We start from the raw sequence: 13,647 nt of genomic DNA, 5'->3' as shown, positions 1-13,647 counted from the left end.
TGAATGTGAACTGAATGTGAATGGAATGACCTGCAGAACCCATCACTGTCTCCCCAGCTCCATCCGGACACACCCTGGCGGTCCCTGTTACCACCCAATGGTGGGAGTGGTCCCTGGTGGAGGTCACTCTCTAAGGGAGTCCTCCCCTTTTACATCGGGACCTGGAGTGGAGAGTGTTACACAGAGTTGTGGCATGTAATAAATATTTAAGTTGGTTCAAGGACTCGCCTGTGACTTCCGCGGCGAGGAAGAGAGCATGTTCCTTATGCATATGGAGTGTGAGAGATTGCAGCCCCTTTACGATTATCGGAGGGAGCTGCTTCTCAGGTTTTGACTGCACCTTAGTCTCACGCTCCTGATCTTTGGTCATCCGATACTGAGGATGGAGGGTCGGGAGGGAAGGGGGGTCGGGAGGGGAGGGGTCTCCCTGTTGGTTTGCTCCTGGGCCTGGCGAAGATGGCCATTCGCAGGTCCAGGCAACGGGCAGCTGATGGTCACACTCCAGAGTTGGCCCTCTTCCAGGACTATGTCCGTGCCCGCGTAACCCTGGAGCGGGAGCAGGCGGTGTCCATGGGGACTGGACAACCAACACATTCGTTCACTGTGGGCTCCCTCCCGTCTCACCTGCTGTTGCTTCCAAGGTGGAGTGTGTGGGCGACTCCGGGGGAGAAGGTGTAGGCAATGGCAGTGGGAGCAGTGGGGTGGGTGGGTGAAGGGGCCAACTGAACAGAGCAACAGGAGGTGGCGGTGGTCGACTGGGGAATGGGCAAAGCCACTGCCAACAGCAAGAAATAGCAGCAGATGAGAGAGGAGGAAGCCCCACGGTGACCGAGCGTGTTAGTCGGTGGTGGAGGCCTCAAGAAAGTGCTGTACCCAGAGGCTGCAACACGATCCGCAACAATAGCTGTGTCACTGGACCGTACGGTGGGTGAAGAAGGGCTCGCTGGCGCACCATGCATGTTGGGAGTGGGATCGGAAGCCGGGGCTCTAAATGGCCGGGGAGACAGTGGGAGCTGGGGTTGGGTCGGCAGATCCGTATGCTATATCCAAAATCCATTATAAAGGGGTATGTTAAAATGAGGGTTTACAGTGTTGTCTTTGCGAAACAGTTAATTGAAAAGGGATTTTGGAAAGCAGCCTTTTAAATATGCCCAGTAAATTTGAGAAAGCTTGACAAGAAGTTCAGACTTCCAGGGGGTAAGATGAAAATTGAACAGAATGGTGGGATGAGGGGTTGGGGGGGGGGGGGGGGGGGGGGATGCGATTTCAGTGAGACGCGGATGAGGCGCCTCATGTAGAAACACGAAAAATTTAAACATTGAAACGACAGGGATAGAATTAGATAAGGCCAAGGAGACTCATAAGGAATAGGAGTAGAATTAGGCCATTTGGCCCATCAAGTCTGCTCCGCCATTCAATCATGGCTGGTCTATCTCTCCCTCCTAACCCCATTCTCCAGCCTTCTCCCCATAACCCCTGACACCTGTACTGATCAAGAATCTATATATCTCTGCCTTAAAAACATCCACTGACTTGGCCTCCACAGCTTTCTGTAGCAAATAATTCACAGAACAGACCTTCAGAGATATATACACCCAGCTTCTTGGTCTAGCTGACATTGAGAACATGATTGTTCTGCGACCATTCAATCTGATTTTTTATCTCCCTTCTATACTCTGACTCATCATTATCCACTATTTGTCTGACCACGCAGATATTACAGTGAATTTAAAGACAGTTTTGGAATTATGTCTGAATACACAATCATGGGTATAGACAAAGTAGAGCAAGGGAATGTGCTCTGAACTGTGCCATTGATGATGATTATCGAGGAAGAAGTGATGTTGCAATTTTATACTTATTGTGGTCTACCGATGAGGAAATTGAGGATCCCTTTGCAAAGGGATGATCAGAGACCCAGTTCCCTGAGTTTGATGAAATATTTGGAGGGGATGATGGTGTTGAATGCCAAGCTGTAGTTGATGAACAACTGTAGTCGACGAACAACAGCTCCATGTATGTGTTCTTAATGTCCAAATGGTCCAGTGGAGAATGGAGGGCCAGCCATATCCCTCCATATCCATGCATATCCATGTGCATATTTAAAAGCCTTAAATATCACAAGCATATCAATTTCCATCACCAGCCCTGGCAGCACATTCTTGGTACCCACTACTCTGGTGCGGAGAGCAGGATTTGGACACGACCACTACTCTGTAAAAAAAACGTGCCCTATACATTTTCTTTAAACTATCCCTCTCTGACCATAAAATTATGCCATCTAGTCTTTCCACCCTGGGAAAAGGGTTCTGACACTTTACCCTCTCTGTGCCTTACAATAAATTTGTGGGCTGTGAGAGTCCAGGAAGGCACAGCAGGAGTTATCCCTATTGAAGTGGGCATTGAGCTTGTCCGGGAGAGATGCCTCACTGTCACTTGAGCTGTCTCCTGGTTTGCAGGAAACGATGGCGTGTAAGTCCTGCCATAGTTGGCAAACGTTTGTCCCATTCTCCAGTTAAGAGTGAAAATCCCTTTCAGGTGATTAGATGTTCATATCAAGGTCATATCTGAACATATATGAATCTGTGTTGCCAGACTTAAATGCCTGAGATCAGGAAGTCAGAAGATTATAGACCTCCTGGTTCATCAAAGGCTGGTGGGGGAACACTTGGATGGCTTCCGAGTCCAGTCTGAAGGGTCAGGACCTGAAACGTCACCTACCTATGTTCTCAAGAGATGCTGCCTGACCTGCTGAGATACTTCAGCACATTGTGTTCTACTCGGATGGTTTTGTGGGAACACACTCCTCCATACATTTTATTTATGAAGTTGGTAACATTCATTCAGGTCTGTTTCCGAGATCTTGAACATCATCTTGTCTACTGACTCCAAACAATCCCAGAATCATTCCTCTGTCTCCTCTGACCAACTCTGTAGTTCTCACTGCTGGTGCTGCAGTCTTGTCACTGCATTATATGCAGGAAGAAGGAGCACAGCTGAATGGTCTGATTTCCCAAAGTGAGGGATGGAGCAGTAGGCATTTTTGATGGTGGAATAACAGTGGTCGAGGATGTTTGATCCTCTGGTGCTACAGGGCACCTTGCGCAGGTGCTATCGCAATGTTTAAGAAACATTCAGACATGTACATGGTTTGGGTAAGTTTAGAGGGATATGGGTGAAACGTGGGTAGGTGGGACTAGTGTAGATGGGGCACGTTGGTCAGTGTGGGCAAGTTGTGCCGAAGTTCCTGTTTCCACACTGTGCGACGCAATACTCCATGACACATGTTGGTGGTAGTTGGGAGATTGCTTGGCCTTGTTGAAGTCCCCGGCTTTGATAGGAAAGATGGTGGGGTCTACTGTCTGGTGTTTGTTGACCATGGCATGCAGCTCCTCCAAAGCTAGATGAATCTCTGGCTGGGGTGGAATATAGATGTTGGAGATTAATTCCCTCGGGAGGTAGAAGGGACTGCACTTTACTGCTAGGTCTTCCAGGGGCGGAGAGCAGTTGGACACGACCACCACATCTGAGCACCACTAACAGTTTACCATGAGGCAAACACTACTTCCTCTCCCTTTCCCCAATGACTCCATTCTGTTCATGCAATGAATGGAGAAACCATAAGGCTGGATGGCTGTCTGGGGAGCTGAGTGTGAGCAATGTCTCTGTGAAAGAGAGCACACAGCATTCCCTCCTATCTCTTTGATAAAGCAGTCTTGCCCCGAAAGGCCACAACATTATTTTCTATTGATTGTACATTGGCCAGCAGAATGGTCAGGAGAGATGGTGGTGGGGGGGGGGGGGTTTGTAGTATTCTGCGCATCAGTCTTACTTGCAAGCCGGAACATCAGCCATGTTTCCAGACACATTGGAGGCCTCCCCAGTGTTTGCTGGCACAGCACTCATTGTGAGCTTTCCTATCCATGTACTTGTCCAAATACCTTTTAAATGTTCACAAAGTGCTGGAATAACTCAGCAAATTGGGCAGCATCTCTGGAGAACATGGAAAGGCGGCATTTCAGATTGAGACCCTTGTCCTGACCTGAATCGCTGAGTTATTCCAGCACTTTGTGTATTTCTTGGTAAACCAGCATATGTAGTTCCTTGTGTGTATCCTTTAAATGTTGCTATTACATCTGCTTCAACTACTTCCTCTGGCAGCTTGTTCCATATCCCCACCACCCTGTTTGTGAAAACGTTGATGATCATGTTCCTATTAAAACTTTCCCTCCAGACCTTGAATTCTATGCCCTATCGTCTTGGCTGCCCTTCCCTCATTCATTCATTCATTCATTCATTCATACACCTTTATAAGATGACCGCCTTTATAAGATGATACAGCCTCCTGTGCTCCGAGAAATAAAGTCGTAGTCTGTGCAACCTCTCCCTGTAGCTCAGGCCCTCAAGTCCTGGCAACATCCTTGTAAATCTTCTCTGCAGCTTTTCCAGATTTCAGGAAGGAAAATTGTATTTAACTAAACTACTGTGTTTTTTGATGATAAAACTGATAGAATTTGTGCATATCATCAAGCACAGAGATGCTCAAGTGAGTCAAGACATTGTTGTCGGTATCTTGAAGCACCTGAGTTTTACAGAGCATAAAACAAGGAAATCTCACCAGAAGTCCATTGGAAAGTCCACGTGCAGTGGAAACATAGATGAAGGTTTCAACAGTAGATGTGCTGAAGCAAGTTAATTTTACAGAGATGAAAACACCTAGTTTTAGTGTTGGTAGAGATATCATGCCCAAAACTCTCACAATACAACATCAACCTAATGATATATATGGATCAGTTTCATACAGCTTTTGGGGTCTGTTACAGGTACCAGTGAAGACAGCATCACTCTTGCCAGCATTGGGGGGAATTTCTGGGGTTTTTTTGTTCCATGTCACACAGCCTAGGAATTAAGAGTAAGGGTAGGAATGAAGGAAGTTGATGGACAAATAGGACCAGATATCATCAGCACATTGCAAGCTGAGGGAGGATGGGGGAGATTTAAAAACCCAAGTTTCTTTCTGAATGATTGTTATTGCAATGGTATACTGTATACTGTATACAATTTGGCAAACACATGCAAGACCATTCTGTTGAACTTTGCAATGACGTGTGTACAATGACTCATCCAAAATAATGTTAAAATTTTTGTATTGTATAGTGAGTCATCTTTAGTGCACACTAATCCTTGTGACTGGAAAACAACTCTTGCACAATAATAATAGCAGATGTGAAAGCCAGCCAAGGCAAAGGGGAAAGACCTGATAGACTTGCACCTTATTCTGACTGTTCTACTGATGTTTGTATCCAATTCTCAGAAATGCTGCTTCTGAGAATTGTTTCTGAATACCTGAGGAGTACCTTTGTCTTATTTGGCAGATAGTTCCTGCACAAAAAAAAAAATTCTTAACAATTCTTTGAAAAATTGGAGGACATATGGTTATATGGTTATATGAGTTACTATCCAAAGAAAAAAGGCATAATTCTTCTCTAACCACTGCTAAAAAAAAACACATAATAGAGATGGGGAACACTTGGGGAGAAGCTATTTTTATTTATGCTTTGACCAGTGATAGTAAATTCTCATTTATAGCATGGAAACAGGCCCTTCAGCTCACCTTGTCCATGTCAACTAAATTGGCATTCTGTGCTGATCCTATTTGCCTTTAATTGGCCCATATCCCTCCAAACCCTTCCTCGGCATATATCTACACAAACCTCTTTTAAAAATTGTAATTGTATCTGTTATTATAGCTTCCCCTGGCAGCTCATTCCGGATACAGACTACTCACTGAGTGAAAAAGTTATGCCTGAGGTCTGTATTAAATCTCGGCCCTCTCACCTGTGCTCTAGTTTTACAATCCTCTACTCTAGGAAAAAAGACTGTGAGCTTTCACTTTATCCATGTCCCCTTATGATGTTTTAAATATTCCAATAAGATAATCCCTCAGCCTCCTATGTTCCAATGATAAAAGTCCCAGCCTATGCAGGTTTTCCCTATATCTCAAGACTGAAAGTCCAGGTAAAAATCTTGGTGAATCTTTTCTGCATCCTTTCTAACTTAATGATATCCTTCCTATAGCTGGTCGACCCGAACTACACTTAGTACTCCAGGCATAGCCTCATCATTGACTTGCACAGCTACATCAGATGTCCCAATTTGTGTACTCAGTACCGTTCCCAATGAAAGCTCGTGTGCCAAATGCCTTCTTCACCACACTGTCCACCTGGCTCGTCACTTCCAGGAACAAAGCAAGTGCATTCCATATCTCTCTGTTCTACAACACTCTCCAGGGCATTAATATTTACTGTGTATGTCAAGATTCAAGAGAGTTTATTGTCATTTGTCCCAGATAAGACAGTGAAATTCTTGCTTTGCTTCAGCGCATCAGAATATAGTAGGCATAAATAAATACAGAACAGATCAGTGTGACCATATACCATTGAATATATATATATATATATATACACTTAAATAAGCAGATAAAGTGCAATGGGCTATTAATGTTCAGAGTTTTGTTTGAGTTAAGTTTAATAGCCTGATGGTTTTTTTTTTGGGTTTTTTTGGCCTTCCATCACAGTTATGTGATGGATGTTTATGTTAAATGTAATTATGTTGTGTCTGGGTCTATTTGTGTGTAATGTATGGCTGCAGAAACGGCATTTCGTTTGGACCCCCAGGGGTCCAAATGACAATTAAAGTGACTCTTGACTCTTGACTTGACTCTTGGCTGTGGGGAAGTAGCTATTCCTGAACCTGGATGTTGCAGATTTCAGGCTCCTGTACCTTCTGCGTGAAGGCAACGGGGAGATGAGTGTGTGGCCAGGATGGTGTGGATCCTCGATGATGCTGTCAGCCTTTTTGAGGCAGCGACTGCGATAGATCCCCTCGATGGTAGGGTCAGAGCCGATGATGAACTGGGCAGTGTTTACAACTATTTGCAGTCTTTTCTACTCCTGGGCGCTCAAGTTGCCGAACCAAGCCACGAGGCAACATGCTTTTCTACTCTTTTCTACTCCTGGGCGCTCAAGTTTCCAAACCAAGCCACGAGGCAACATGCCTCTACTGTCCTGCCCTGTTTTGACATTTTAAAGTGCCACACCTCTGTTACAGGAAATGCTGGAAATTACAAGAAAATTGAGGACGTTTGTAATATGGCTAAACCAAGATCCTTGCATACTGGAAAAGCATGATGAGAAATAATGTCAATATAGTTACGGTGACTTAAAGGTCAAGTTGGGAGAGGCAGTAATCAGTTTAGGCAAGCCATTGGCAGCAAGAGAAAAGATAGGATGTTTGTAAACCAGGCTGAGGCCAAGAAAACTGATCATGAATAAGAGGAGTTGCTTTATGTGCAAACAAGGAGATTTATTTTTTCAAACATGTAGAAAATTGCCAGTTGTCAGTTAGCTGGAGACAACTCCAGCAGAGTTAAAACAAGGATCAAATATTGTGGGAAAACCTAGTTACTTGTAGTTAGAAACTGGTATGTATGACGAGGTATCACAGAGACATGGCTGAAAGAGGATTGGGGCTGGGAGATGAATATTCAAGGTTATACACCCTATAAACAAGACAGGGGGGCAGATGGGGTGGGTGAGCTCTGCTGGTAAGGAATGAGTAAAGATAAAAAACTGCAACGGTAAAAAAAAAAACACGATGAGAGTTATATACAGGTCTCCGAACAGTGTCCAGGATGTAGGGTGCAAATTACATCAGGAGATACAATCGGCATATAAGAAGTCAATGTTAGAGTGGTCATGGGGGATTTCAATATGCAGGTTGACTGGATCCCAAGAGAAAGAATGTATTGAGTACCCATGAAATGGCTTCATAGAACAGCTTGTAGTCGAGCCTACTAGTGAAAATGCAATTCTGGACTTGGTATTGTATAACAAACTGGATTTAATTAGGGAGCTTAATGTAAAGGAACCCAGAGGAGGTAGTGACTATCTATATTACTAAAAGTCTGATCTTGACCACTTTTGGCTCACTGTGCTGCGATTTCCGAGAGAACGCCGCCACCTACGGCCATTATTTTTGGCCACCTCGCTCAGAGCCCCCCTCCGCCTTCCGGGACCAGAGGATTTTTCCCATTGATGAAAAATCTGAGAGATATTAATGTTTAAAAAAAATTCCCCATTCTCCCTGCTGCCCCCACTGGCGGGTGGGGGGAGGGAGTATAAAACCTGGAAGTGTCGTTCTTCACTCAGTCTTTGCCCGTCCCAGGAGGTGAGAGGGTCACGGCTCTCTGAGCTGTGAATAACACTGAACGCACGTCTACTCCACGGTGAGTCCCCTCGATGTGGCTGCTGCCAAATTGTTTGCCTTTTTATTTAAAGTTTGTGTTCACAAAATGAATTTTGGTTGTCAGGTGGCTGTTGCCCAATTGTTTGCCTCACCTTTTTAAAAGGTTTGTGTTCACAAAATGAATTTTGGTTGTCAGATGGCTGCAACCCAATTGTTTGCCTCACCTTTTTAAAAAAGTTTGTGTTCACAAAATGAATTTTGGTTGTCAGGTGGCTGCAGCCAAATTGTTTGTCTTGGGTTGGCTTTTAAAATCGTTGCAAGAATCCATTCGGCCCACAATGTCTATACTAGCCCTCTGGAAACCAGTACCTTCGGCCCGCAACACCGATATTAGAGCAACAGAAAGCTCCCCCCCCCCACACTGGCGAGCAATATTGGAATTGGTGGAGAGGTGGAATATTGCATTGGTGACCAGCCCTCCCGTGTGATGCTGGGACCCAACGGGTCCCACTTAGTCTAGTAATATGATAAAATTCAACCTGCAGTTTGAGAAGAAGATGAAATCAGATGTGTCAGTATTACTGTTGTGAGTAAAGGTAACTACAGAGGCATGAAGGAGAAGCTGGCTAAAGTTGATGGTAAAAGGACTGGAGCAGGAATGACGTAGGAGCATCAATGGCAGGAGTTCCTGGGAGTAATTTGGAAGACCCAGGATCATTTCATGCCAAAGAGGAAGAAGTATACTAGAGAATGAGGTGATCGTGGCTGACAAAGGAAGTCAAAGACAGCATAAAAGAAAAGAGACATATAACATGGCAAAGATTAGTGAGAAGCAAGAGGATTGGGAAGCTTTTAAAAACCAACAGAAAGTAACTAAAAAGGTAAAACGGGGGGAGAAGAAGAAATATGCAAGGTAAACTTTAGTGAAAAAAAATCTATTACAAATATCGGCTTTCTGCGAGACAGTGGTGGTGGGACTGATGATTGAGGACGCTGATTGGACGAGAGAGACGTCGTTCAGCAGGCAGTGGGGTGGGGGGGGCAGGACATAATGGGATATAGTTGGGATCACGGAGACATGGCTCCAGGGTGACCAAGGCTGGGAGCTGAACATCCAGGGATATTCAATATTCAGGAGGGATAGAGAGAAAGGAAAAGGAGGTGGGGTAGCGTTGCTGATTAGAGAGGAGATTAACGCAATGGAAAGGAAGGACATTAGTTTGGAGGATGTGCCTTGGTGTGTGGTATATCAAGTTTCATTCAGATCGATGGTATATTTTACAAGTTATTCACATTTTAAACTTTACAAAACCCCACTTTGACAAAAATCACTTGAACTTGCACTGGCAGTTAGCACTTCACAATGTGATCTCATTTACATAAACTGCCCATCAGCAGTGTTCCACCCCACAATGACATCTCATTTACATTTAAAAAACTCAGTTTTAAAAAACACAGCTGTGTTCCACCATGACATCACAATGGGATCTCATTTACATAAAATGAAAAATGCAGTAGCTTCCACCTCACAATGACGTTAAGAGGGGTGGGGAGGCGAGTGGGTTGTGGAGGGACGGAGGGAGCGACTGAGGGTAGGGAAAAGGAGAGGGAGATGTGAGTAAGGGAGTGGAGGAGAGGAGGAGAGAGGAAAGAAAAGAGAGGATTAAGAGGAGGGGGTGGAAATGTTGGTGGATGAGGGGAAATGAGCCGTGCCTGCACAGTTGGGGGCTATGGGTAAGTGGTGAAATATGAAGTTGGGGGAACGGGGCCCAATGGGTCCCACTTGGTCCAATTGTGTATAAAAATCAAAGTCATGATGCAGCTTAATAAGACTTTATTTTGGCTGCATTTGTAGTATTGCATGCAGTTTAGTTTAGAGATACAGCACGGAAATAGACCCTTTGGCCCACCAATTCCACACCGACCAGCGATCCCCGCACATTAACACTACCTTACACACATTAGGGACAATTTACAATTTTACCAAGCCAATTAACCGACAAATCTGTACGTCTTTGGAGTATGGGGCTGCAAAGCAGCAACTCTACCGATGTGCTACGTGCCGCCCTTAAGTTATGGGGGGCCCCAATACAGGAAGCATGTTGAGGCTTTGGAGAGCATACAGAAGAGGTCTACTAGAATGCTGCCTGGATTAGGGGGTAAACTTTTGGGAAAGGTTGGACAAACCTGGATTGTATTGTGTCAAACACTGGAGGTTAAAGGGAGACGTATATAAAATTATAAGAGGCACAGATAGGGTAGACATTCAGAATCTTTCCCCCAGTGTTGAAATGTCAAAGACTAGAGAACACAGCTTAAAGGTTGATGTATATTGTAAAGTTTAAAGGAGATGTGTGGGGCAAGGTGTTTACATGTTGTGAGGGTGGTGGTGGAAGCAGATACGATTATGGCTTTTAGATAGGCACATGTGTATGCAGAGAATGGAGGCATATGGACAGTGTGTAGGTAGATGAGGTTAGTTTATCTTGGCATTATGTAAGGCACTGATGTTATGGACCAATGGCATTGTTCCTGTGCTGTACTTTTCTCTGTTCTACTAGGCTCACATCAGCAGAAGGTAAGCAATTGGGGAGGCTTATTAAGGATTATATTTACTCTAATTTGGAAGAGAATGGGATAATTAGGTCAGCAACATTTACAAACTTGACTGATTTTTTTGAGGAGTCAATAAAGGTGATTGTTTAGGGTAGGACAGTGGATGTTGACTACAGGACTTTAGTTATTTAGGCCTTTGACAAAGTTCCACTTGGTAACGCAATAGACAATAGACAATAGGTGCAGGAGGAGGCCATTTGGCCCTTCTAGCCAGCACCGCCATTCACTGTGATCATGGCTGATCATCCACAATTAGTACCCCGTTCCTGCCTTCTCACCATATCCCCTGACTCCGCTATCTTCTAACTCTCTCTTGAAAGCATCCACAGAATTGGCCTCCACTGCCTTCTGAGGCAGAGAATTCCACAGATTGACATCCCTCTGTGTGAAAAGGTTTTTCCACAACTACATTCTAAATGGCTTACCCCTTATTCTTAAACTGTGGCCCCTGATTCTGGACCCCCCCAACATCGGGAACATGTTTCCTGCCTCTAGCATGTCCAAACCCTTAATAATCTTATATGTTTCAATAAGATCCCTCTCATTCTTCTAAATTCCAGAGTATACATGACCAGCCGCTCCATTCTATCAATACATGACAGTCCCGCCATCCCGGGAATTAACCTTGTGAACCTACGCTGCACTCCCTCAATAGCAAGAATGTCCTTCCTCAAATTTGGAGACCAAAACAGCACACAATACTCCAGGTGTGGTCTCACTCGGGCCCTGTACAACTGCAGAAGGATCTCTTTGATCCTATTCTCAACCTCTTGTTATGAAGGCCAACATGCCATGCTTACTTTCTGCATGCTTACTTTCGGTGACTGATGAACAAGGACCCCCGGATCTTGTGATACTTCCCTTTTTCCCAACTTGACACCATTCAGATAATAATCTGCCTTCCTGTTTTTGCCACTAAAGTGGATAACCTCATATTTATCCTCGTTGAATTGCATCTGCCATGCATCTGCACACTCATCCAACCTGTCCAAGTCACCCTGCATCCACATAGCAAGCTCCTCACAGTTCACACTGCCATCCAGCTTTGTGTCATCTGCAAATTTGCTAATGTTACTTTTAATCCCTTCATCTAAATCATCAATGTATATTGTAAATAGCTGTGGTCCCAGCAGTGAACCTTGCGGTACCCCGCTAGTCACTGCCTGCCATTCTGAAAGGGACCCATTAATCCCTACTCTTTGTTTCCTGTCTGCCAACCAATTTTCTATCCATGTCAGTACCCTACCCCCAATACCATGTGCTCTGATTTTGCCCACTAATCTCCTATGTAGGACCTTATCAAATGCTTTCTGAAAGTCCAGGTACACTGCATCCACTGGCTCTCCCTTGTCCATTTTCCTAGTTCCATCCTCAAAAAATTCCAGAAGTTTAGTTAAGCATGATTTCCCCTTTGTAAATCCATGCTGACTTGGACAAGTCCTATTACTGCTATCCAAATGTGCTGCTATTTCATCTTTTTAATTGAATCCACTGATGTCAGACTAACTGGTCTATAATTCCCTGTTTACTCCCATCTTTTTTTTAAAAGTGGGATAACATTTGTTACCCTTCAATCCACAGGAACTGATCCTGAATCTATAGAACATTGGAAAATGATCACCAATGCGTCCACAATTTCTAGAGCCACTTCCTTAAGTATCCTGGAATGCAGACCTGGGGATTTAACAGCCTTCAGTCCCATCAGTCTACCCAATACGATCTCCTGCTTAATGTGAATTTCTTTCAGTTCTTCCGTCATCCTAGATCTTCTGGCCAATAGTACATCAGGGACATTGTTTGTGTCTTCCTTTGTGAAGACGGATCCAAAGTACCTGTTCAACTCGTCTGCCATTTATTTCCTTGTTCCCTATAATAAATTCACCTGTTTCAGTCTTCAAGGGTCCAACTTTGGTCTTAACTAAATTTTTCCTCCACATACCTAAAGAAGGTTTTACCATCCTCTTTATATTCATGGCTAGCTTACCTTCATCTTTTCTATCCGTATTGCCTTTTTAGTTATCTTCTGTTGCTCTTTAAACGTTTCCCAATCCTCTGGCTTTTCGCTCATCTTTGCTATGTTATACTTCTCTTTTATTTTTATACTGTCCCTGACTTCCCTTGTCAGCCATGGTTGCCCCTTACTCCCCTTGAAATCTTTCTTCCTCTTTGGAATGAACTGATCCTGCACCTTCTGTATTATTCCCAGATACACCTGCCATTGTTGTTCCACTGTCATCCCTGCTAGGGTATCTTTCCAGTCAACTTTGGCCAGCTCCTCCCTCATGACTCCATAGTCCCCTTTATTCAACTGTAATACTGACACTTCCGATTTTCTCTTCTCCCTCTCAAATTGTAGATTAAAACTTATCATATTATGGTCACTACCTCCTTATGGCTCCTTTACCTCAAGTTCCCTTAATGAACCTCAAAACTGGTTCATTACACAACACTAAAACCAGAATTGCCTTCTCCCTGGTCTGCTCCAGTTCAAGCTGCTCTTAGAATCCTTCACAGAGGCACACCACAAACTCCCATTCTTGGGGTCCAGCACCAACCTGATTTTCCCAGTCTACCTGCATGTTGAAATATCCCATAACAACTGTAGGATTACCTTTGCGACATGCCAATTTTAACTCTTGATTCAACTTGCACCCTATATCCAGACTACTGTTTGGGGGCCTGTAAATAATTCCCATTAGGGTCTTTTTATCCTTATAATTCCTCAGTTCTATCCATACTGACTAATGATGCAGATGATTAGGTTGCATGGGATCCTCAGTGACT

At 44.2% G+C, this 13,647-nt stretch overlaps 1 protein-coding gene across 1 annotated transcript in view; it reads left to right on the top strand.

Moving 5' to 3' along the window:
- Positions 1-13,647, top strand: part of zgc:112416 (uncharacterized protein LOC550509 homolog) — a 118,490-nt gene that overhangs the window by 41,593 nt on the left and 63,250 nt on the right. The gene's annotated exons all lie outside the window — the stretch shown is intronic.

Source organism: Leucoraja erinacea, chromosome 7, assembly GCF_028641065.1.
Source record: "Leucoraja erinacea ecotype New England chromosome 7, Leri_hhj_1, whole genome shotgun sequence".
Taxonomy (NCBI): Eukaryota; Metazoa; Chordata; class Chondrichthyes; order Rajiformes; family Rajidae; genus Leucoraja; species Leucoraja erinaceus.
Note: the sequence above shows the minus strand (reverse complement) of the source record. Positions and strands in the feature narration are given on the sequence as shown.